At 42.9% G+C, this 22,433-nt stretch overlaps 1 long non-coding RNA gene across 1 annotated transcript in view; it reads left to right on the forward strand.

Annotated features, from left to right (window-relative positions):
* LOC139057825 (uncharacterized) overlaps positions 1-20,172 on the forward strand; it is a 45,480-nt gene extending 25,308 nt beyond the window's left edge. Inside the window, exon 3 of the long non-coding RNA XR_011513020.1 lies at positions 20,103-20,172. This is a non-coding gene — a long non-coding RNA (uncharacterized lncRNA). The remainder of the gene's footprint in view (positions 1-20,102) is intronic.
* The last annotated feature ends 2,261 nt before the right edge of the window (positions 20,173-22,433 follow it).

Genomic DNA, 22,433 nt, shown 5'->3' on the forward strand with positions numbered 1-22,433 from the left:
TTTTATGATATTGCAGTTGAGGTTATGTGTCTGCAGAGACAGTCCTTAGAGAACTGGTTATTTGCACGGTGAACGTGATGCAATCTATGAAGCTCAAAAGAAACGCCACTTTCCTGCCAAACATCTCAAGTTAGAAGTCATGTGTTTGACAGCGAAACTGAAGCGGAGAACCGAAGATTACAATTTGCCGACAAGCCCAGAATAACGGCACCCTGCTCCTTCCACTTCTGGCCCCCTTTCCCCAAACAATCTTTCACTACTTTCTCGAAAAACAAATATCGATCCACATAACGACGTCGACAAAGCGACGCCTAAACTAATACAAACATCGTGATAGACAGCTAAGATCTCAAGATTTTTGTGCTGCCGTGAAAGAGACAGATAACCGTCGAAGTACACTAAAATGAGGCGCTAAGGTTCCTTGATAAAATGCCGTCTCATATGACTGGTAATCATCAAACTGCAAAAAAATTTCGAGCGGTTCTACACGCAGTTCTTAATCACTTTCTTTTTTTTCTTTGACCACATTTAAACGAGGTTTTCGGCTTACGCTGACACTTTCAGGAGTGAAATGTTTGCATACTTTCTTCTCAACACACAATATGCCTCGTTTTCTTTGGCTGGTCACAGATGAATTCTCGTCTACGTTGATGGGGGCCCAGTTTGCTCCCAAGATAGTTTCTCTTGCACTTTTTTGCTTTCTTTGCACTGCCACCTGATAAGAGACGCTGTCATTCTGTCACGCTTCAGCATTTCAATTACGCGGCTGACAGATTAACCCATCCGGGAGAGCGTTTCTTCTTTTCGAAGTCACGGAAGAAAGTGCGAAGAGATAAGCGAAGCTTGACTCAGTTGCGAACTTTTTACCGTCGTGTCAGTACCGTTATCACCAAATCTCAAGGCAGTCTACTCCCGATATCTGCGATACATGGCACTTGAGGAATTTGATTGCTGAATGAAACCTCGTTATTTGTTACGCCGATGCTCGCAAGACGTTGTAAACTTGTCCGGAGACCAATGATCTAAGAGGATTTTATTCAGCTCGTTTAATGTAAGTGTCACTTTTACACCCCTGACTGGAATGAACTAATATTTAGTGAAATCTTCGGTGACTTAGTAAGTTCTTGGGAATAGGTTCGTATATTTGTGGCAGTTTTTGCTCTTGGAAAGTCGGAAGTGTCAGTAGAAACTTTTAGTGTCCCGGCTCTGCAACACAGAAGATCATAGAGAGCTAGGATGCTAGTTTCTTTATTTATGACGTTTTGCCTAGCGGCGAAAATCATTAGCCATGCAGATTAAGATGCAGATTCATGCAAAATAAGAAACTCGCTTCATCTTCACGGTGTGTGGGGGGGGGGGGGGTATGGGCTTGATGTCTTTGGTTTCGGTGAACTTGTGGCCAAAGTAATCTTTGCTAAGAGTAAAACAGCGTAAAAAACACGATGATGATAAGCGGAAGTTGGCAATACACTTCTCGAGAAACAAGTCTTTCACCCCATATTTATCGCGCTGTCTTGTTATTAAGAGGAAGCTTTAGCTCGGGCCCAATTCCGAGGCGGCCTATTCAAATACATGTAAAACACAAACACGTTTTTCTGAAATAATCCCTGCACCGATTTTAATTAAGTTTGTTGAACTTGAGAAAGAAAGTTAAATTCTAGTGACTGTTGGAAGGGGAATTACGATTTAGGGCCTAAATTTTGTTTCAAGAATTTTCGAAAATTGGTAAGCTTGAAAAAAATAGAAACACGAAGCATAGCTCTGCATCAAGAACAGATATCACGGTTCTGCTAACGGCATCCATTAGATAATTGAAAGCGGACAAATTCGATATGTCATTTTACATCTTACGTGAATTCGTTACGTTGTTTACAAGGGTTCTGCAAAAGCTGTATTTCCACGTTATTAACTTTTTTGAGATTCATGTGTAACATATCAATTTTGTTCGCTTTGGACGTACTCTTAAATTCATTTCACAGAATTGTTTTATAATTTTTCGTTGATGAGTTACAAAGTTGTAAACTTTATAGTTTCGTTTATTGATAATTTTTAATAAAAAATTTACAACCGAAATAAAAAATTAGAAACCAACAGTCACTAGATTTTAAGTTTTTCTTTTAAATGCAACAAAACTCGTCAAATTTGGTGCAGTGGTTGCCGAGAAAAACTAATCCTCCTTTTAGATGTATTTAGATAGGAGCACCCGAGCTAAAGTATGGATCAATATCAGCAACCCCAGCTTTCATATGATGAGACAAAGCGTTGAATAATGCCAAGTATTGTTCGTTAGCACGATGGTAATTTGGGCTAGTTAATAAAAAATTTTTACTTTCAACGTGCTTGCAAATTGGAAGCAGAAAAGATGCTTTCCCCGAGTCGAGTCAGAACAGTAGAGAATGGCAATACCTTTTGCAGTGTTTCTTTAATTCTTGACGAGTGTTAAACACCTTAGCCAATGCACGGTGCCATACCAACTCCAAATGTTACCACGTAAGTATACTAACAGGTGGAACGTATATACAAATGCCATTTTGGAAACGCCAAACACCATGAAGCACAACTTCTCATTGTCAGACATTGCGTCTCGTCATCCGGAGCTTTGAGAGAACTTTTTTTTTTGACGTTTCACAAGTTTGTTCCCTATGAGTCAATGGTGAGCATTGAAGATGCCGTGTGAGCTTCGCGTATAGGTGCTCAGGGGGCAGAGAGACAAGTTTAATTCGCTTGTAACCGGCAGAAGTGGGAACCATGGTTAAATACTTGAAACTGGTATAATGCGCCTACCCGCCCGTAGTAGTTTGATTGTAAGCATCAATAGAGGTGGCCATAACGATGACCGTCGTAACTGAACCTTTCTAAGGACCGGATACGCGCTCAGCTCGTCAAGCGCGCTCTTGAAAGAAAGAGATGAACGACGCGACCAGCTCGCCCGGCGCTGCTTCTTTTTTTTTTTTTTGCTGGTTCATGTAGGATGGAAGACGATTTGAGCTCCGGCGTTGCCTCGCGCTTCTTTCAGAGGGCGCGCGTATTTTTTTCGGTTGCTTTTTGTGAACAACATGATAAGTTGGGAGCATACTCAATGTGTGCAGTGAAACCCACCTTTGTTAGAGTGTAAAGTTCACCTTTCTGACAAACTTTTCGCATAGTCTTGCTGTACACGCGATCATCAGAATCACTTGCACGTGAAGTTGGGAGCCTAGACTCGTTCGCACGCAAAATAATTCGCAGGCATAAAACGGAAGAAGAAACGTCTTCATGGCAAGTTATTTTTCAACCTTTTGCCGTCCTTAAAGGGTTCAAAAATAATGTATTTATGGGGAATATCATGGCTATATACGGGGTCTGCGGCAGATGAGATTGTCTGAAGATTGTCTGCGGCAGATAGCATAATTATTGTCCTTGACGTGCATTATTCGTAGAGGCGGACATTATTAGCACAAGCAATCGCAATACATAATCAAATAATTAACTAAACTTTACTGCTTAACTTGCTAATTAATTACGTTACGGCACATAGTGCAATTTGTGAATTGTAGCCGGTGAGCCTACAAGAATAATACATTTGAAATGAATTTCGGGGATGACACCGGTTTCGAGATAATATTTCACAAAGTATGGAACGGAATACATGGGCGTTCCAGTTTGCTTTGTGCTTCAGTGCATAAAAGGGCGTCTTGTTAAAGAAGTAAGGGGAACAGTGCAATTTGATGGCGAGCTTGATGATACATATGTCCAAACCGGTGTCATTCTGGAAATTAATTTCAAGTGGATACGCCTTGCAAAGTCACCGGCTAGAAATCGTAAGCTGCAATATGTGGCGTAAAATAATTAATTCTGAAGACAATTAGTTAATTTTTGCTAGTTTGTTGAATATGCGTTTCGATTTCTCGTCTAAGTAATGCCCGCCTCTCTGAATGAATCCAGCTTAAGGACTAGAATATGTGTTATATGCAAGAGGCTATTTTTAAAAATTCCGTATAACTTAAAATGATCGCCCTGTATAAAATAGTTCGCATGGTAGTGGCAAGCTATGGCCAGGAATGACCGGGCCGTACATGTATATCGTCCTCTCGCCGCTACATGTCAGCTGAACCCAGCGCTTCTGTTTCGGCTTGTTATCTTTGTGTGCACCTAGCGCAGGAGGGAGAAGGATTAAATGAAGTTTACTATGGGCGAATATCTTGACCCATAATAGTGTGATTGCAGAAGCTCCCGCTTGAACACGATGCATAAGTTCATAACCTTTTGAGGAAAACCTTGTACAAAGGCTCACTATAGACAAAAGCTAAGTGAACGAAGGATCACCATTTATTATCCGATGAAGTTGAAGTCTAACCTTTTTTATTCCTAACAAAATCCCTAATAAGCTAAAGCATATGCTGCGCATTAATGGCGACATATTTTACCTGACGTAGATATATTCCTGGCGGTTACATGTTCATACTTCAGCTTTACTACAACCATTTTCGACAGCTCTATCTTGCAGTGGCATCTTGTCTCAAGGGATCTGTTCTTGTAAAGAAAAAAAAAAACCCGGAAAATCTTCATAACCGCAGATGTACTAAATGCTGTAGCGTCTAAGGTAGATTTACCTAAAACATCCATTAGATAAAAAGCCTTTGCACTTGCAGCCGTGACGTTACAGCTGGAACAGTTCTATGTGGTAGAAGGGTGACGTTTCGCGCCAACGTGATTTGCAGGGAAGCGTCGGCTTGACTAAGTCACGCAAAAGCTAGGTCGGGTAGACGGTTTTTTATCTTGGAGGTGTTAGACTATCGCGTTCCGTTCTGCTAAGAGTTTCTTAGCGCTCGACTTCGTCGTAACTTTTTTTCCCCCTTCACAAACAAAGGGCGGGCAGAGAGGAGGAAGCGGTGGAGCCGCCTAAATGACAAATACTAAGATCTGCACAACAGCAATAGTGAGTGCCCGATGGTAGATACGTTGCACTTTGCATGGTGCGTGTGGATTATCTGGACTCACGTCTGCTCTCTCTGACTGTCTGTTTCACTCCCCCATCTCCTCTGTGCGTCTAGGACAACAAACTCGACAACGCGTAGTTAACTCCCTCGCCTTTCATTTCTTCTCGATCTCTGTCGTGTGTCAGCGTGGCTTTGATAACACGAGCGGTTGCGCTCAATATGAGCTGAAACAAGGTGCCCGAGGTTTAAGGGGCTACAAGACGGTGGCGTCGACATACGAAAAATTGGTTTAATAAATACTGGTAATTAGAACGGTGTTTTTTAGTTCCACAAGCTTTCCTATGTCGGTACCACCGTGCCATCTTGGAGCTCCTTCAATCATGGGCGCCGCGTTGCAGTGCATATTGAATGCTGCTACACATCAGCGTGCTGTCTATTATTATTGAGTACGAAATCTTGGAACGAAATTCATGCTTACTTCTAAGAACAGCGTAAGTGAAGTTTTTACATTGAATTGTAGAGACCTGCGCAAAGTTAGGCAGAAGAATTAATAGAGAGAAGAATGGTCAGACGGCTAGAAAAGAAAGATGGCTCGTCCCTCACATTTTCGTGCCTAAATCGGCATGTACACCCTCACTTACTTGTTTTTTTTTATTAAAGTGAAAACTCTTGGTTTGACTTTCATTCGGGCTGTGAAGTATCTACTTCAAACATGATTAGCCATCTCGCCTTGTGCCTCAGTTTGAGAAAGCAATACGACTTAAGTTTTTTTCATATGGGCTGCCTACATTCTACATGCCGTATTATGTATGCTAAGCTCAGTGTTACTCCAATGCTACTGACCGCCACTGCATCGATTGTTCTATGCGGGAATAGGTGCGATACTCGTTGTGTTGTTCTGTTAAATAAGTCGGCTGCTAAAGCGAATAGACTGAATAATACGCTAAACTCCTGTGAGTAGTTGCCATGCTCGAAGTATGATAAGATCAGCTCGTAATTCAAGAAAGATGACCTTTTGGTAATATTTTGACTTGCGCACCGTCGGCTGTAAGAGAGGAGAGGCCGCGGTCAACCAGCTTCTGAGCGCAACTGTGTTTTCTGCTTTCTTCACCACATTATGTACATGGATGCGTTCGTTCGGGAAAATGAAATGAGCTCAACTGTAAGAGCAGTTCACTATACTCAGGAACTAGTTCTCGGAGAGTTGACACGGCGGCGAGTGGCCGATATAAACTGAAAATGCTGAATGCATTCCGTCATGCCAAAAGCGTGCACATCCTTAGCAGTGACACAGAAACCGAGAACACACCCACTCGTAAACGTTCATTTACCTTCTGTTTCATAAAAAGTATTAGGGGTATCCGGAGATCGCTAAGTGTGATTTGGAAGAAGAAGAAATTTTCCCGCAAGCTTCCAGTAAGAGATAAAAAAAAATGGTTTCCCGAGATGTTCTTAGCACCCATTAATGGCTCATCGCAGATCGTGATGGTGCATTAAAGCCGGATTATCAACAAAGAAGGTCTTCAAGTACAACTATCGTATAAAATGTATGAGCGCTTTGCCACATCTTTTCTCACCGTAGAAGAACTCTCGAGCTTCACTCCAGCTTTATAGTTCGGATGCACTTTCTCTAACTCCTGTAGAGGGAACCGTTTTTATCGCACTGCATTTATAGACGTGCTTTCCTGCCAAGTATCTAACCCTTAAGGCGCTTAGTGGGAGACGCTGTCTGTCACAAAAGAGCAAATCGCCAGTTCCACAAGAGCATCTCTTCGGATTAGTGTGGAGGTGCCCTCGCGAAGTGTTCCTTTTTAAGTCCCTCTGGATCTTCTTACCCAAAACATGCCACCAGTGGTACTACTCGGGAAAGTCTAGCAGTCGGCAAAGCGAGTTATGCAGGCAGAACAAGAAAAGAAAGTATGTCACGACAGCTTTCGCTGAAGAACGATATAAGCACGGGAATGTTCTGCCTGGCTGCGCCTCCGATACTAAACACATCAGAGCGCCTATACATAAGCGTGGACATGAACTGAAAATTGAGCATATTTCGGTTTGTATAATTTTATTAACTGAGTTTATAATATTTTGCTGTGTTTTATAGCATACACGAGCTAAACAAACAAATATCCCTAAACGTACGCACATTTAAAAGAAGTTAAACGCTTGTTAATTCCAACCTTCGAACCTTGCACTGGATCTTTAAGTGGATGTTTTTGCTTGCTTTTAAGAGTGGAAGTCTTTGCGAAAGCACATAAAGATGCCTCGATAATTAAGCGCATAAAGATATTGTTCTTAATAGCAATATTGCGTTTTCAAGTGCTTTGTTCCCACAAGATATTTTAGATGGCAGTTTCTTGGCTGTGAGAACTCGGACGTCATCAGTAATAATAAAACTAAAACAGGTGCATTTGCTAATTCACACGTGGTAGGACTTAAGCACTTCCTCGAGGGCATTTGCGCGTAAGTCGTTTCGGAGAAACTTTGTTACCGAGGATACGACTCGCGAAATGGCTTCGTATATTCAACGTCACACTAAAACAAGCTCCGAAGGAGCTTCGTACTAAAAAAGTAAAGTGTTCCGTCCCACTATAGTCATAACTTGTGTGATCGATATTTCAATGTCACATATATGCGCCTAACTGCTTCAAGAAATTCACGACGACGTTTGCCTTTTACAGGTTATGTTAGACCAACTGGAAGAACAAACATTTTTAATATCAAATGATATTGGTATCGCGGCCACCCGTGGCACCGCCTCCGAAAGCAAGGCGTACATTGCGGCTGTTCTTGAAGTCGGCTGACGCCAGTAACCACTTTCAAACCTAACAGAATGGCAGGGGAGGAATTCTGTAGGAGTCCACCTAGTGGACTGTTCATTTCGGCCGCTGGTGATTGGCTTGGGCTGTTCGTATGTTCCTCGCTCGTACAGCTGCATCCAATCAGCAGCGGCCGAAATGGACAGTCCACTAGGTGGACTCTTGCAGAATTCCAGCCCAGGTTTGGGTCAAAAGCTCATATCCTCCAAAACAGATTTATTTTGTGAAATTTATAGTGCTAAATTGTGCTTGAAGCATGCATTTATACTCTGGAAACAAAATAAATATTGAAGATTAGATGGAATGAAAGTACACCGAAAAGAGCAACTCATTCTATCATGATGGTGCGCGAAAAAACGTGAATTTCTTCGTTCCCGTGGGCCCGCTTGCTTTATTTAGGAGGAGGCTACCGAAGCAATGCCTTCAGACAGAGAGGCACAAAGTAGTTCACTGTCAAGTGGATATCACGTAATATATTTGTTTTTGTGCTACAAGGGGTAAGATTAAAAAGGACTGTTTAATTGTCTGCGTCGTTTTTGTATCCGCTCACGGTAGTGAAATGCGATTTATTTTTTGTTTTGGAATGTTGCTGCGCTTTTGGAGCTTTCTCATAGTTTTACGCATGTTTAAGGTGTCATAAATATCCGCAGATTTTGAAAGTTTATTAATTTTTGCAATACCAAATATACTGCACAGGAAAAAAAGTTTATATCAACGAGTCCAAAAACCAGCCTTCCGTATATACTATTCTTCGTGTAGGTTTTAAGATACTACTTAAAGAAATGCGACCTAAGCTATTGATTACGCTCTATAATGCATATGAAGCCAAGAAAAGAAAGAATTGCATGAATGCAGCAAAGAAACACAACGGGAGAATGCGCGCACAATACGAACAAGATTTTGCTTTTACACAGCACAAAAGGCCCGCAAGCACAAAACTCTGTGAAAAGTATGTACAGGTTTTGAGAGAACAAACATAAGAATTGGCAGGCCTTTTATAATGTAATAGGATTATTTTGACATGCTTACGAAGTGTTAATTACGAGGTGCTGGAATATTTTGCGCAACGATTGCACGGTGTATCAATGAAATACGATGATTAGTAAGAATAATGACTACTGAGAAGGCAGTAATTTCTTTCAGGCACACGCAAAAGAAACCAGATGAAAATGATTCTAGCCACGACACGCAATTTTGGTCCTGGTGTGTTCTTTCTCGCTTGCAAAAGTAGAGAATGAAATTTCATTGCGAAGGAAAATAAGAAAGAAAAGATGTGACAAACGAGTACCATAAACAAAATTAAAGAAGAAACGAAGGAGCATGTCAAACAAGATTTGCTCTAGTAAAGCAGAGGAGAGAAAGTTAATCAGGAAAGTTGATCTGTTTCGTGTGCTGTCCTCACTGATGTCTCAATTCTCTTTGAACGACAGGCTTCGCTGACTTGAGCTGGTCGCACACGCTGATAGGTTCGTGGAAAGATTAGGTTTCCTATCGAAAGGCTTTCATCTTTCCGTTCGTCTTGCTGTTATTTATTACTTCTTTTCTCGCGCCAGCTGTGGCCCATGCGCATCGGGGTTCGTAAAGATAATCAGTCGAGACATGTAGGTAACTAACGCAGCACTAGAAAAACAGACCGGGAAATTGTGCCACGTTGTCATTCTCCCGAATCGTTTCTTCTGTTGGAAATTACGATTGCTTGAAAAGAGGAAGTGAGAAGACGAAGGGTGGACGCGAACTTAAAAGCGAGAACCAAAGAAACGAGGTCGGCTTGCCGCCAATAGATACGTTTCACTGTGCACCAGAGTCACCAATAAGCCAAAGTGGCTAACATAGCACAAAAAATAATACAAAAATGCACGTGTTCGCAAAGATCAATCAAATTTACATAGGAAAAGAATGACATAGTTAGCAACATTATACTTTTATATTCATCATGGCTGTTTTCTTCACCCCTTCCCTCTTTGCTCGAGCCGAATAGGAATTTCTACTTCAGCAGCACAGACCACTGTCCCTTAGTCTGGTCTGTCTGTCTGTCTGTCTGTCTGTCCGTCTGTCCGTCTGTCCGTCTGTCTGTCTGTCTGTCTGTCTGTCTGTCTGTCTGTCTGTCTGTCTGTCTGTCTGTCTGTCTGTCTGTCTGTCTGTCTGTCTGTCTGTCTGTCTGTCTGTCTGTCTGTCTGTCTGTCTGTCTGTCTGTCTGTCTGTCTGTCTGTCTGTCTGTCTGTCTGTCTGTCTGTCTGTCTGTCTGTCTGTCTGTCTGTCTGTCTGTCTGTCTGTCTGTCTGTCTGTCTGTCTGTCTGTCTGTCTGTCTGTCTGTCTGTCTGTCTGTCTGTCTGTCTGTCTGTCTGTCTGTCTGTCTGTCTGTCTGTCTGTCTGTCTGTCTGTCTGTCTGTCTGTCTGTCTGTCTGTCTGTCTGTCTGTCTGTCTGTCTGTCTGTCTGTCTGTCTGTCTGTCTGTCTGTCTGTCTGTCTGTCTGTCTGTCTGTCTGTCTGTCTGTCTGTCTGTCTGTCTGTCTGTCTGTCTGTCTGTCTGTCTGTCTGTCTGTCTGTCTGTCTGTCTGTCTGTCTGTCTGTCTGTCTGTCTGTCTGTCTGTCTGTCTGTCTGTCTGTCTGTCTGTCTGTCTGTCTGTCTGTCTGTCTGTCTGTCTGTCTGTCTGTCTGTCTGTCTGTCTGTCTGTCTGTCTGTCTGTCTGTCTGTCTGTCTGTCTGTCTGTCTGTCTGTCTGTCTGTCTGTCTGTCTGTCTGTCTGTCTGTCTGTCTGTCTGTCTGTCTGTCTGTCTGTCTGTCTGTCTGTCTGTCTGTCTGTCTGTCTGTCTGTCTGTCTGTCTGTCTGTCTGTCTGTCTGTCTGTCTGTCTGTCTGTCTGTCTGTCTGTCTGTCTGTCTGTCTGTCTGTCTGTCTGTCTGTCTGTCTGTCTGTCTGTCTGTCTGTCTGTCTGTCTGTCTGTCTGTCTGTCTGTCTGTCTGTCTGTCTGTCTGTCTGTCTGTCTGTCTGTCTGTCTGTCTGTCTGTCTGTCTGTCTGTCTGTCTGTCTGTCTGTCTGTCTGTCTGTCTGTCTGTCTGTCTGTCTGTCTGTCTGTCTGTCTGTCTGTCTGTCTGTCTGTCTGTCTGTCTGTCTGTCTGTCTGTCTGTCTGTCTGTCTGTCTGTCTGTCTGTCTGTCTGTCTGTCTGTCTGTCTGTCTGTCTGTCTGTCTGTCTGTCTGTCTGTCTGTCTGTCTGTCTGTCTGTCTGTCTGTCTGTCTGTCTGTCTGTCTGTCTGTCTGTCTGTCTGTCTGTCTGATCGTTCATAACAACAACACTGACAGCACCATCATCAACAATATCATCAACAACAACATCAACATCAAAAATAAATTAGGCTGAATTTTTACACCAGCAGCTCTCGCATTTTTGGGATGGTGATACAACGGTAAATTAACCTCGCCATTGCTAGGATATAGCTTTGCATCCCCCTCAAATCATTTTACCCTTCTTGGAAAAAGGATACGATGCTTGCCGTTACTAGTGTCGCTTCTTTCAAAATTATTCCTTGTCATCAGCTGGACTAACCTGCAATGAGGTCCTTACATCAGTTATGTCAATGTCAACTAGAGTTATTTTTTTATTGTTATAAGGAGCCACTAGAATGCCTTTTAATTTACTTGTTCAAAGAGCAAAAAAAGATCTGCTGCGCATATCGAGTAATTAGGATCTGAAGTTCCCCGGTCTTTGCCTGTCAGCGTGGTTAAAAAAGAAAAAAAAAACCTAGGGTAAGCGATTTTTAAAAATTTCTCAGTGTCAGTTTTACTTCTATGTCTTCTATCACTTGAAACTCACAGAACAATATTACGTTTTAATGTTCTTCTTTTTGTCGCAAACGCACCGCTGTGTGCCGTGAAATTCGAAACGTTCGTAGTCCGGAGCAGAAGCAAAGGCGAGGTGCCGGACAGAAGCGGGTTTCTTCAATTGGAGTCATTTTTTTTCTGATATCATTCTATAATTTAACGTAAGGACATTTATTTCAATACTGAGGAGCCCATGGTTTGCGTAAGAAATCGAGGTTTTTTTTATAGTGCAAGGCTACTGAGGCTGAGCGTCTTATATGTGAGGATTAAGAAAAAGCTATGCCGGGTAATCCGTTTCATGCATCTGATTCACTTGAGAAGCGTCAACCTGGAGAAGCAACCGTAGCCAATTCCTTACGAGGCTGGACTAGCCTGTGTAATAGACCATACATCTTGGCCTCCTCCTCCTTTTCTATCGTTTCCAATGTAAGCGGAAGAGATTATAGACACATACGCAAATAGTTTATTACTTGCTCTGGAAGTACAGAACAAAGGCGTAAGAAAAAAAGAAAACAGCTCATGTGGACAGCTTAAAAGTGATCTCAACCCCAATAACAATAGCGCCATTGCAATTAACACTCATGTTACCACTAAGAAGTGCAAAATTTTGAATTCAATTTACAAATCTAAAGCACAAGAATATATACACAAGTTCATGTAGCATATATTCAGTGATATCAAAAAAGGAAACAGTTAAATTTTCTTATAAGTAGTTTTCAGTAAGACACTGTGAATTCGGCGTGTTTTTTTTTCATAACCGAAATTTAGCAGTTTCGGAGTCGCACCCTTCCGTATTTCTTCTCCTATCCAGTCCTGACTGGAGTGCGCTTCCAAAATTTGGGATGTCGTATGGCATCGGTGTGTCTGTGTGGTGTTAGCGCAATGAGTTCATTTGGCCAGTAGAAGCACGAACTCGTTGCCATTACGTTATTAGTCGACGACTCATGGTATTGACTGTGATAGAGATAATGAACGACGAGAGTTGCAGGGAACTGCAACTCTCAGCACACGCGAAAAAAATGAAATATTTCAGCACACGCGAAATAAGAAGCTTTTTGCCAATAAACATGCTCAGGGTAGGAGGCCAGCAGCACTAGATAAAATCCTGGATGCATGGCCATCAGAACACTTGTGACATAGTGCATCACGCGCATTAGCACAGTTTCTTGAAGAATCGGGGAATACCTAAAAGTTATTACATTTTGGTATCGTAACTTTGATCACGACGCTGCATTTGCCGAAGTGATTCGTCTTTTTAAAATTTTTACATATATGTATTTCGCGTAATCGCTAATATTGTGTTCTTGTCGTTCTGTGCGTAGTTGTGCGCGATGTGTTAAGGAGGACCGCGGGACGTATGCCAACACGGACACTCCTACGCTTGTGAACCAGTCATTAACAATTGTTTTTGTTGTGTGTATATGCACTTCAGAACTCCAGTTCCTGAATTCCTTTCTATATTCTTTGCCTGAGGTTTCTTTTTTGTTTCAGCACATCTATTAATTGAGAGAAGGGGTGTTGCCGGCGCCGTCTAGCGGGCACCATCTTCATGCATATAGTTGATAATCTAAAAAAAAAGGCGCAATGAAGGTCGTTGTGGCTATCCGTTATGGATTTACTCTTAATGAGTGTTACGCGGATGTCATCAGAAACGTGTCAAAGCTGGTAGACAATGCAATGCAGTAATTTTAGTGAGTCACTGTGGCACGTTTCAGAAAATGTTTGCAACTTCAGTGAGCGATGAGCTAATGTCGCTGAGAAACAAGGGTTGCAACGCCGAAAAATGAGTCAAATGATTTTTTTTTATGGATGACTTTTATTGGGTGTATTACCACATTGTTCAATAGGGTCGTAAAAGGCTGAAGGAAGCATATTTTATTATGTCACGCCCTATTGTTTTGAGTATAAGCATATTTGACTTTCTGCAGAGGTCTGTGGTTAGTGTTTGGCTTATATAACGAGCTTATTTAACGCTCGCAATTCAATGACTGTATCAGAGATACTCTTAGCGGGGATTAATCAAGATATAACGTCGTATCCACAATACATGCTGACGCAATTGGAATAAAAAAGCCTCACAATTCTTGTTTTTCTTTAGCTCTTATATTGCTTTTCTATTGCTCCGAATGAATGCCAAACAACGAAACGTTAAAGGAAAGCAGACTGCTGCGAGCTGACCTACGTGCTACCATTTATTCGGGCCACGAAGCCGCGTGGTCGCGGTGCACGATCAGCTAATGTCAGTGGTCGTACACGTTACGTTGTGCCTCATGGTAACATTCAGGAATAAGGAATTTTGTTTAATACTTTGACCGGCATTTCCTTAGATTCCCTCTTCTTATTTTTGTTGCCCTTAATCTCCCTCCATAAGTTTAGCTGCTGTTGACCCTTTCATTTCTGCAAGGCTCGCCTGGTAAGTTCGGTCTGACCTGCTTTCTCCGGCAGCACTGAGTCACCACAGCCATTTTACTTGCTCGAAGATGGCTTCTGGCATGTTACACGACGCGGAACGGAAACGTGCAGTCAGACGGTTGGTCCGTAATAGCTTTCCGTGCTTGCTGTACGCGAGCAGTTTGCTAGGTTCGCTTGGGTCACATTTTTTTAGGCGATACTGTGGCACGCTGTTTGGCATTTGACAAACTGCGCCATTAATCTGGAACCTAGGAGATCTTTAGACACAGTATCTACTCTCTGCTCGGAGGGTAGAAGTATAATTCGATGTGCGTGGGCGAAGCAACGTTTTTTGTGCCGGTATTTGGCGTTCCTGAAGAGCATAACGCGATGCTTGGCACGAAGGCAAAACATAAAATCCAGAGGCAGGTTCCCCATTTCTGATTACTAATTTATGCGGCAGGCTGGATACACAGACCTTTCTATGCCATAACACTGATTCACAACTAGGTCACTGTATCCCATTCTGAAGATTACGTGCTGCTTAGGGATGGCTGATTAATTTCTTATTCTATTAACCATTAATCATTCATCATTTCAGCCTTTAATTTATTAATCGCTTTCGATGCAGAGTTTTTCATTGAGCAATTAAAAAAATTGCCGGGGCGCCGTTAAGAAGCTTAAAACTCGCTTATCTACTTTTGTACGACCCTACCTTAACGTTTGAGAGGTGCAACCAAGTTTGTAGCACAAGTGTATAAGCGTTTGATAAAAGATAATTTTTAACTTACTTAAAGCTACCTCAGGACCTTATTAAAGTTTTGCATCCATCCATCCATCCATCCATCCATCCATCCATCCATCCATCCATCCATCCATCCATCCATCCATCCATCCATCCATCCATCCATCCATCCATCCATCCATCCATCCATCCATCCATCCATCCATCCATCCATCCATCCATCCATCCATCCATCCATCCATCCATCCATCCATCCATCCATCCATCCATCCATCCATCCATCCATCCATTAAAGCTAAATATAGTTAGTACGAGTGGCTCTTGATAAGATATACAATATATGTTATAAAATGGCACTTAGCGCATAATTAAAAAAGTTACCTGACACTAGTGAACCCCTGTAGAGTGCAGTTAAACAAGAAACGAGAAAAATGGCAAAAATGAAAGGTGAAGTCCAACTGAAATATGAAAAAAAAGTAATATACACAGGAAGACAAGAAAATTACTGGTGGAAAAATTTTGACAGCAAGCTCTTTTATACAGAGTGAAGGATGTCAGTTGTCTGGGATGCTTAGGTGAAATCGTACCTTCTTTGAATGGCCACACAAGCAGCATGCAAGAATAGACGCTCGGACGCTACAGATTTGCTGGAATCGACATGAGCTCCATCGCTACGTCAAATACATGCTCCAAACCAGAGTCCATGCTGTGCCACGTCTTCAGTGGACTAGGAGTGGCCCGGCGATCAATGACTGGGTTGCCATAATATGCCTTGAATTGCGAGAACATTTCAAGCCTCCGGCTTCAAGCGGCGTGGTGGCGTGTGCTGTGTGGGTGAAGAGACGGGAAGCGATCGGCTCGGCATCGCTCGGGAGTCGGAACAACAGCCGACAGTCGCTGCTCGTGCTTCGCCATTCTAGCGCGATTTCACAATTTTCATGCCACTCCTGTCGAATTCTAGCAAACGATTAGTCGAACGATTATGTCGATTAAATGAAAGGTGGACATAGATGACGAGAAATGGTATTGCGGGACACTTTTGATTGATCAAACGTTCATCGATATTACCACCCCTTGTGCTGCTTCTAAAATTTTCATAAACTTGCTGGTCGATATTATGCGAAGCGAAGCTACATAGCAATCATTTCTTGGGACAATTTTCTTCTAGTTGTTCCCCGTGACGAATGGCGCAGCAGTAGGTTCAGAACAAAATATGGTCATATATGGCCAAATATGGCCGCAGTCGCCGTAGTCGTCGAAGTCTCTATAATGAAATTATTTTTCAGCAGATCTGATAGCGTCCACGGAATAATGGTTACTTGTGTTTCGTCAGATGCTCATATTTCGCTCACGGCACGGTGCAAAAATGTGCTCGCAGCCAAAGCGAATCAATATGCACGGACATGCATGTAGACGTACAGTCGGTCGCTGCGCACCCGGGCGATCGCTGCATTGAGGCTTCATTTTGTTATGCTCCATATGGTTATACAGAAACTATAAGAACATATTTAACATAGTTTGCTCTCAACGTGTGCAAACATTTCAGCAAGATCTTGGTGAAATGTTTGCTCCATCGCGGCGACCGCGCACAATGGCGTTCACTGTGCGTATTCCGTAAATAGATAAGGTCTGTAAACGATTCTGTGCCTTCAGTTTGCCCAAAGTTATTATTTGACAGTAAAAAACTGCGCTCGTTTTGAGAGTACTTACAGAAATATCCAGGTGGGCTGCAGCGTGGCGTTTTTATTGAGCGCCGTAAGCCAAACCTGTGAGGAGCACGCCGCATGATCCCTCATACTACGCAAGGGAGGCGCTTCCGACAGATATGGCGACTCCGTGAGTCCTCACTCCGAATAAGTCATAGGTAAGGATTAGTGCCCGATCTTGTTTTCTTGCGATTTACTTTTCCTCCTGTCAGACCTCGGCGCGATTACATAACCATGCACGGACACTGTGCAGAGCAAGCGGACTGAAAGAGAGAAACCAAAACTTCCCACGAGAAAGCGAGACAGGCACAAGAAGCAGCAAAGGCAGGATACCATGGGTGGTGGCGTCATTCTTCAAGCAGTCGAGATTATCCGGTTATGAAGAGAAATAGGCTCGCGCTACGGAGATCCACCCTACTTCCGCCAGGCGCTGTCGGCGCTGCGTCAAATCACATCGCGGCCCTCGGAACGTCCGGAACCGCCGTCTCGTGTTGGCCCCTTTTAGCGGTGTTATTGCGGAACTTCTGCGCCTGTAAGCTCTGTGTACATGCTCGTAGGCAGAGCTAGCCAGGCTTGTTTGTTCCGCGTCTGTCCAGGAAAATTGTATTGCTTAGCGGACAGCGGCAAAGGTGATCCACGGAAATAAGACACCAGATCACTCAGCCCTAGGCTTTCATATCGTGTCCAAATTGCATTTATTTCGAGGATGCTTTCTCGGAGCACTCTTACACATCTTAGAGAGGCTTGTGCTAGCAGTGGCTGATATTGCGAAATGTATATGGAAAGGTGACGTGCTCAAGCATAAATGTGGTTTTCTGCAGCCTACATGGCAGATACGAAGTGAAAGAGGGCGGAATGAGAGGCCTAGCCACACAGATGTTTTGTGCGTGAGAAAATTTGTGGAGGTCATCGCCAGCGGTGTCACTCTGGCGCAGTAAGTGAGTTCTACAGTTGCACAGCAGCAACAACAATAGCAACAACAACGAAAATGTGATCATAGCTTCGCCGTTCACGAGCAGAGCGGCAGATTTTCGACTTTTTCGATTGCGTGTACGCTTTCTCACAGTTTCTTCTATAACACGGACGCGCCTGTTGGTGATTCAGACACATTTAGCGCATCGACGGGGTGTAGCTTTTTTTGTAAATGCGTGCTCGCTTCCGTGTTATTGCACACATTTTGTATGCTTTTCGTATTTTGAAAACTTATCTCGCCGGGTGTATGTGCGAGATACCAACTCGCCTCGTCGATATACAAGATTATTGTGCACCTTGGTGGGCAAATAATATGGGCAAATTGCAAGCCTGTGTCGCCGTTTTATCTTAAACACAGATACTCCTCCAACAGTAATTAAAGGGCAAACATTCTAATTTAGGTCTTATAAATGCATTATAGGCCAGTAGTTTTATTTCTCATCGAGCTGTCTTTAGTTTGTGCCTCAAGATACCGAGGTGTTTAGAAGCGGCTGAGCATGTTTTACTAATGTGACTTGACCATGTTAACTGATTTGTAATGGTAATACCTAAATATTTATATCCATCAAGCTGATTTAGAATCAAAGCGTGCAATACATCATATGGCAGAAAACCATTGCATAGGAAACATGCAGACAACATTATTTAGCTCTTGTTTAATCTCTTAGACCTAAATTTGTGTATGCCACGTCATCACTTACCATTCAATGTGAAGAAGCAGCAGTTGCAGTGCATTGTAAATAAACTACGTGTGAAAATACAAGTTGGCGTCAAACCATTTCGCGTTTTGCGCATTCAGCTCCTTAGGTATACGGCTATCTACGGCATCTGGCTGATTCTTGTAGAAATACCACTCATTTTCCTGTCCCGTTTATTGACGGCTTCATCAGCGTTGAAAAATTGACTACGTACGGCCAAATGACAGATAAAGACCCAAATTCACCAAGACCTCTCATGGTAGAATTATTCGTAGGAAGACATTAGCTAATCCTGATTCTGCAGATATTAGTAGCGAAGGCGGCCTGCTAGGGGCAAATAGCATTTACGAAAAAAAAAAAGCTTTGTAAGCTTGGGCTCCAGAGAGAGAGAGAGAGAGAGAGAGAGAGAGAGAAACAAAGACGGACAGGTAGGGAGGTTAACCAAGGACGTTCTCCGTTGGCAACCCTACACTTAGAGAGGGGAAAAAGGGAAGAACAGATAAGGAGAGAAAAGAAAAATAACAGTCAGTCATTCACAGTCAGTCGCAGAGGAATCTTCGCTGTCACAAGCGTTCATACAATCTAGTGTCCTCCAAGAAACGCAGAAGGGCTTTTGTAGCCTTCTGCATGCAAGAACGCATAGGCCATGGTCCAAGGATCTTTTCTTTTGAGAGCGCTGTATTGCCTAGCAGGTAGAGTTTCGATAGTATAGTGCGTCGTTGAGTGTCAATGGATGGGCAGTGACACAGAAGGTGCTCTAGAGTCTCATCACACTCGCACTAATTGCACGCCGCACTGTTGGCCATTCCTATCATGAATGAATAGGAATTTGTAAACGCGACGCCCAACCAGATGCTACCCAGTAAAGTTATATCGAGACGGGAGAGTCCAGGTGTTAGGCGAAGTCGCAAGTTAGGCTTGAGAGAGTGCAAGCGAGCGTTGGTGAAATCCGGTCGCTTTAGGTCTTATAAATGAATTCGATGAATTCCATCGTAGAAGTGTGATGTGACGAGCAAGTGATTGAAATTGTCGCGCAGCATCGGTTCTTGAAAGCGGTGTAGAAACCCGCTGATGTTTTGGGGGAGCCGGACAAGCATGTTCATCTGCGCTGTCGCTGCAGACCATTAGCGACCACTGAACTACAATGTCGTGGTCCCAAATTCAAGAGCGCGACACCACACAAAAATCACACGGATATTACGCTAATTAACAATCAATGGGGATCATGTTTTATTATTTAAAAGCTTGGTAGATTGGGCAGGACAGTGAAGCAGGAAAAAAGAAAAGTGGCCTCGTTAATCAGAATGCGTCGGCCACAGCCGCGAAATGAACCCGCCACTCAGCAGCAGAGCTCAACCGCTGTGTCGCTAAACATTTATGCCTATGGATCGAAGTGATATCTTATGGTATTCTCGTGAAATTCAATTAGTAAAGTCTCGTTGAAATTGTGCAAAGTTGAACAAAAAATGGTTGCTGAAAGAACGGTTAATTATATGATCTGTCCCTAGCTTCCGTTCCATTATTTAGTCCTGATTTTGATTTTTGGCTTAATGTAAATGGCAGAGCTAAGAGGGCATCGATTGCGAAAGCTGGTTCATTATCTGGGAACGTTAATCGGATCTTTGTTATTGGCAGAGCTGTCAGAAACATTGAGCCACGGAAGCGTTAGATGGTGGACGGCGGCAATGTGAATGGAGGTTTTGCTGAGGACGGTATCGATCGAGACTGTACAGAAGTGTACGAAGGATGGCGTTTCGGTATTGAGTCAGACTTGCTAAAATTTCCTTGTACAATATACAATATACAAAAGTCAAAAGTTAATCCATAAACTTAAAAAAATAATACGGTATGTGCGCCGTCATTGGCGAAACACTTACCGAGGGAACTGGAGAGTGGTGAAACTTCACTTCCTCGGGGTGATTGCCATTCCCGAGCCTTCCTGCGCACAGAGACAGCATTAGCCGAATGTAAATTGGCTTGTTATGTCAGTTGGGCAAACTTCAAGAGGAATTATTCCTTTTTTTTTACTCATTTTAGAATCGGCGGTGATCGGGGCGGGGAGAGCGCTTCATAGTTGAAGGTGTGACGTGACGTGTGTACGCCCCGGGAGATATGCCAGCCAGCGTAACCATGCCAGCGCCGGCACCTTCTATCGCCAGCACCACAACACTCGTGTTTCTTTCCGCGAGTGTGGCCACATCATCAGACAAGGCAGTCCCAGTGCTCTAAGCGAAGTTCGGAGTTGTGCGCATTCGATCTGCGTGATACGTCCTTGAGCGGTGACAATCAGAACGCGAAGGTAATTGTTAACAAATGAGAGCGCACCTGCACAGAATCTCTGCTACATTTTTGAGCGGCAATTTACCTATGCATCGATTTCATCGTGGTTTATCATTCTATGGTAACCACGGTCATTAAATCACGGTCACTCCAACTGGTATATTTCTACAGCAAGTTTCGGCTGTAGAACAGGATCTATAACAACGAAACGGGATCGACATTGTTTCGAAACAATACCACTACTGATTCTCCCGAGATACTTCACAATATTGTGGACAAAGATAGAGAAAAGAGAGGAGGCAGGAATGTGAACTATAAAAATGTCTGCTTGGCTGGTCTCACCTCGTTTCCCGTTTTATTCGCATGTGATGTCTGTAGCTTCTAAGAGAACATGAGAGGCGGTCTCCAGAACAGACTTGGCATGAATTATTATAGATCAGAGGGCTACGCAAGAACGGCCAATTATGTGTAATGCACAAGCAGTGTATTCAAGCAATATACAGAGATTGTCAATTTGTTTTGCCATAATATTAAACGCGGTCTCAGATCCAGTTAGGTTAACATACTTTTATGGGAGGACGCTCGTCTGTCTCAGATATAATAATTGACGAATATATGCATGATAGAGCAATGGGAACGTATGCTAAATAAATAGCTCGCAAGTGTTGTCGACATTATGGGGAATACGCAGTGCTTCGTTTCGTACGTGGCGTTAAATTACCGATGTAAGCAGCACTGGGTTGCTTTTGTAAGCCAGTGCTGACTGGAGTTACAACAGAAAGCATACAGACTATTTCATTGACAAGTTCTTGTTTTGGTTTTGATGTGTTCGATTGCTTCCGCGTCCAGTATTATGCTTAGAGCAGTGTAATCACAAGTACAATTGCGACTCAAAAGACGCGACGTACAGCTTGTTGATTTCTTATATTGCGTTTTGTTTTTTCTGACGTTTCTCTGCAGAAAATTTTTTGTTGAAAAAAGGCCCTAAAGGCACTCCTATAGCATCACCACTCATGATAATAACAAACAAAGCTGGTTTAGCATGTTGCATATATGGGAATAAATAATTTACCGGCACTAGAACTAGACAAGCCAGAACACTATGTACACCATGTAAGTGAAGTGTCAGATTTCAACTGGTTCTTCAACTCTTAGTCTCGTGATATTTCTTTTATATTTTACGAACTATCTCTCCTCGCCTGAAAAAAAAAAAAATGAACACGCGATGTGTACCTTGCTGAAAATATCTAACTTTGGCCTCCTTTACTATTCACTGCAACTCAATAATTAGTACATTCACAACTTGAACAATTAAAACGTAGGATAATCACCTAAGTTTGCTGTATAATTGGGTGCCAGGGGCTCAAAAATACTCTTGGTTTTTCAGGAAGATACTGAATGCGCATTTGGTTTATTATAGTGGAATAATCCGGCTTTCTTTAACGCTTCGTGTGTGACAGCTGGGACACCCTGCGCATATATCTTATCTTGCTTTTGTATTTTGTAAAGATTTATTGTGCTCAGGTTCATCAAGACAGAACCAGAAACCTGTGACGGCGCGAAAGATTTGTGAGGAAACTAGTGTGACTGTGAAGCATTAGTTACTCACCATAGTCGTTCAGGAGCGTTCTGCTTCTGAGTGGAACGTCGGTTCGATTCTCTGCCGCGCTTTGAGCGGGCCGAAACGCAAATGCACTTACGATCTTGGATTTATGGCTGTGCGGTAATGAATGGAAGGCGGTGTAAATAAATCCGCAGCCCAGACTGTGGCCTCCCTCATAAACAAATGGGTTGTTTGGAAACTTGACACAACATAAGTTCATTAAAATTTTAAGCCTTAGTTAGTAGTATTGGCTTTTACGATGAGCATAATCAAAACAAACGCAACGCTAAAATTTGCGCAGCAAAGAGAAGGAATGGTGAAATTGCGGACGACCAGCGAGAATGATGCCACTAGGTGAAAGCAGAGCTCAAGAAATATGTTTTGAGAAAACCGAAAACCCTTCTAGACAATAAAACTCTATTAGGGCATCGGTTGAAAGTTACGAAACAGAGTACGAGTAAACTAAAGTAGGAAAGGTTAGGTCA

This window comes from Dermacentor albipictus, chromosome 3 (genome assembly GCF_038994185.2).
Source record: "Dermacentor albipictus isolate Rhodes 1998 colony chromosome 3, USDA_Dalb.pri_finalv2, whole genome shotgun sequence".
Classification (NCBI taxonomy): domain Eukaryota; kingdom Metazoa; phylum Arthropoda; class Arachnida; order Ixodida; family Ixodidae; genus Dermacentor; species Dermacentor albipictus.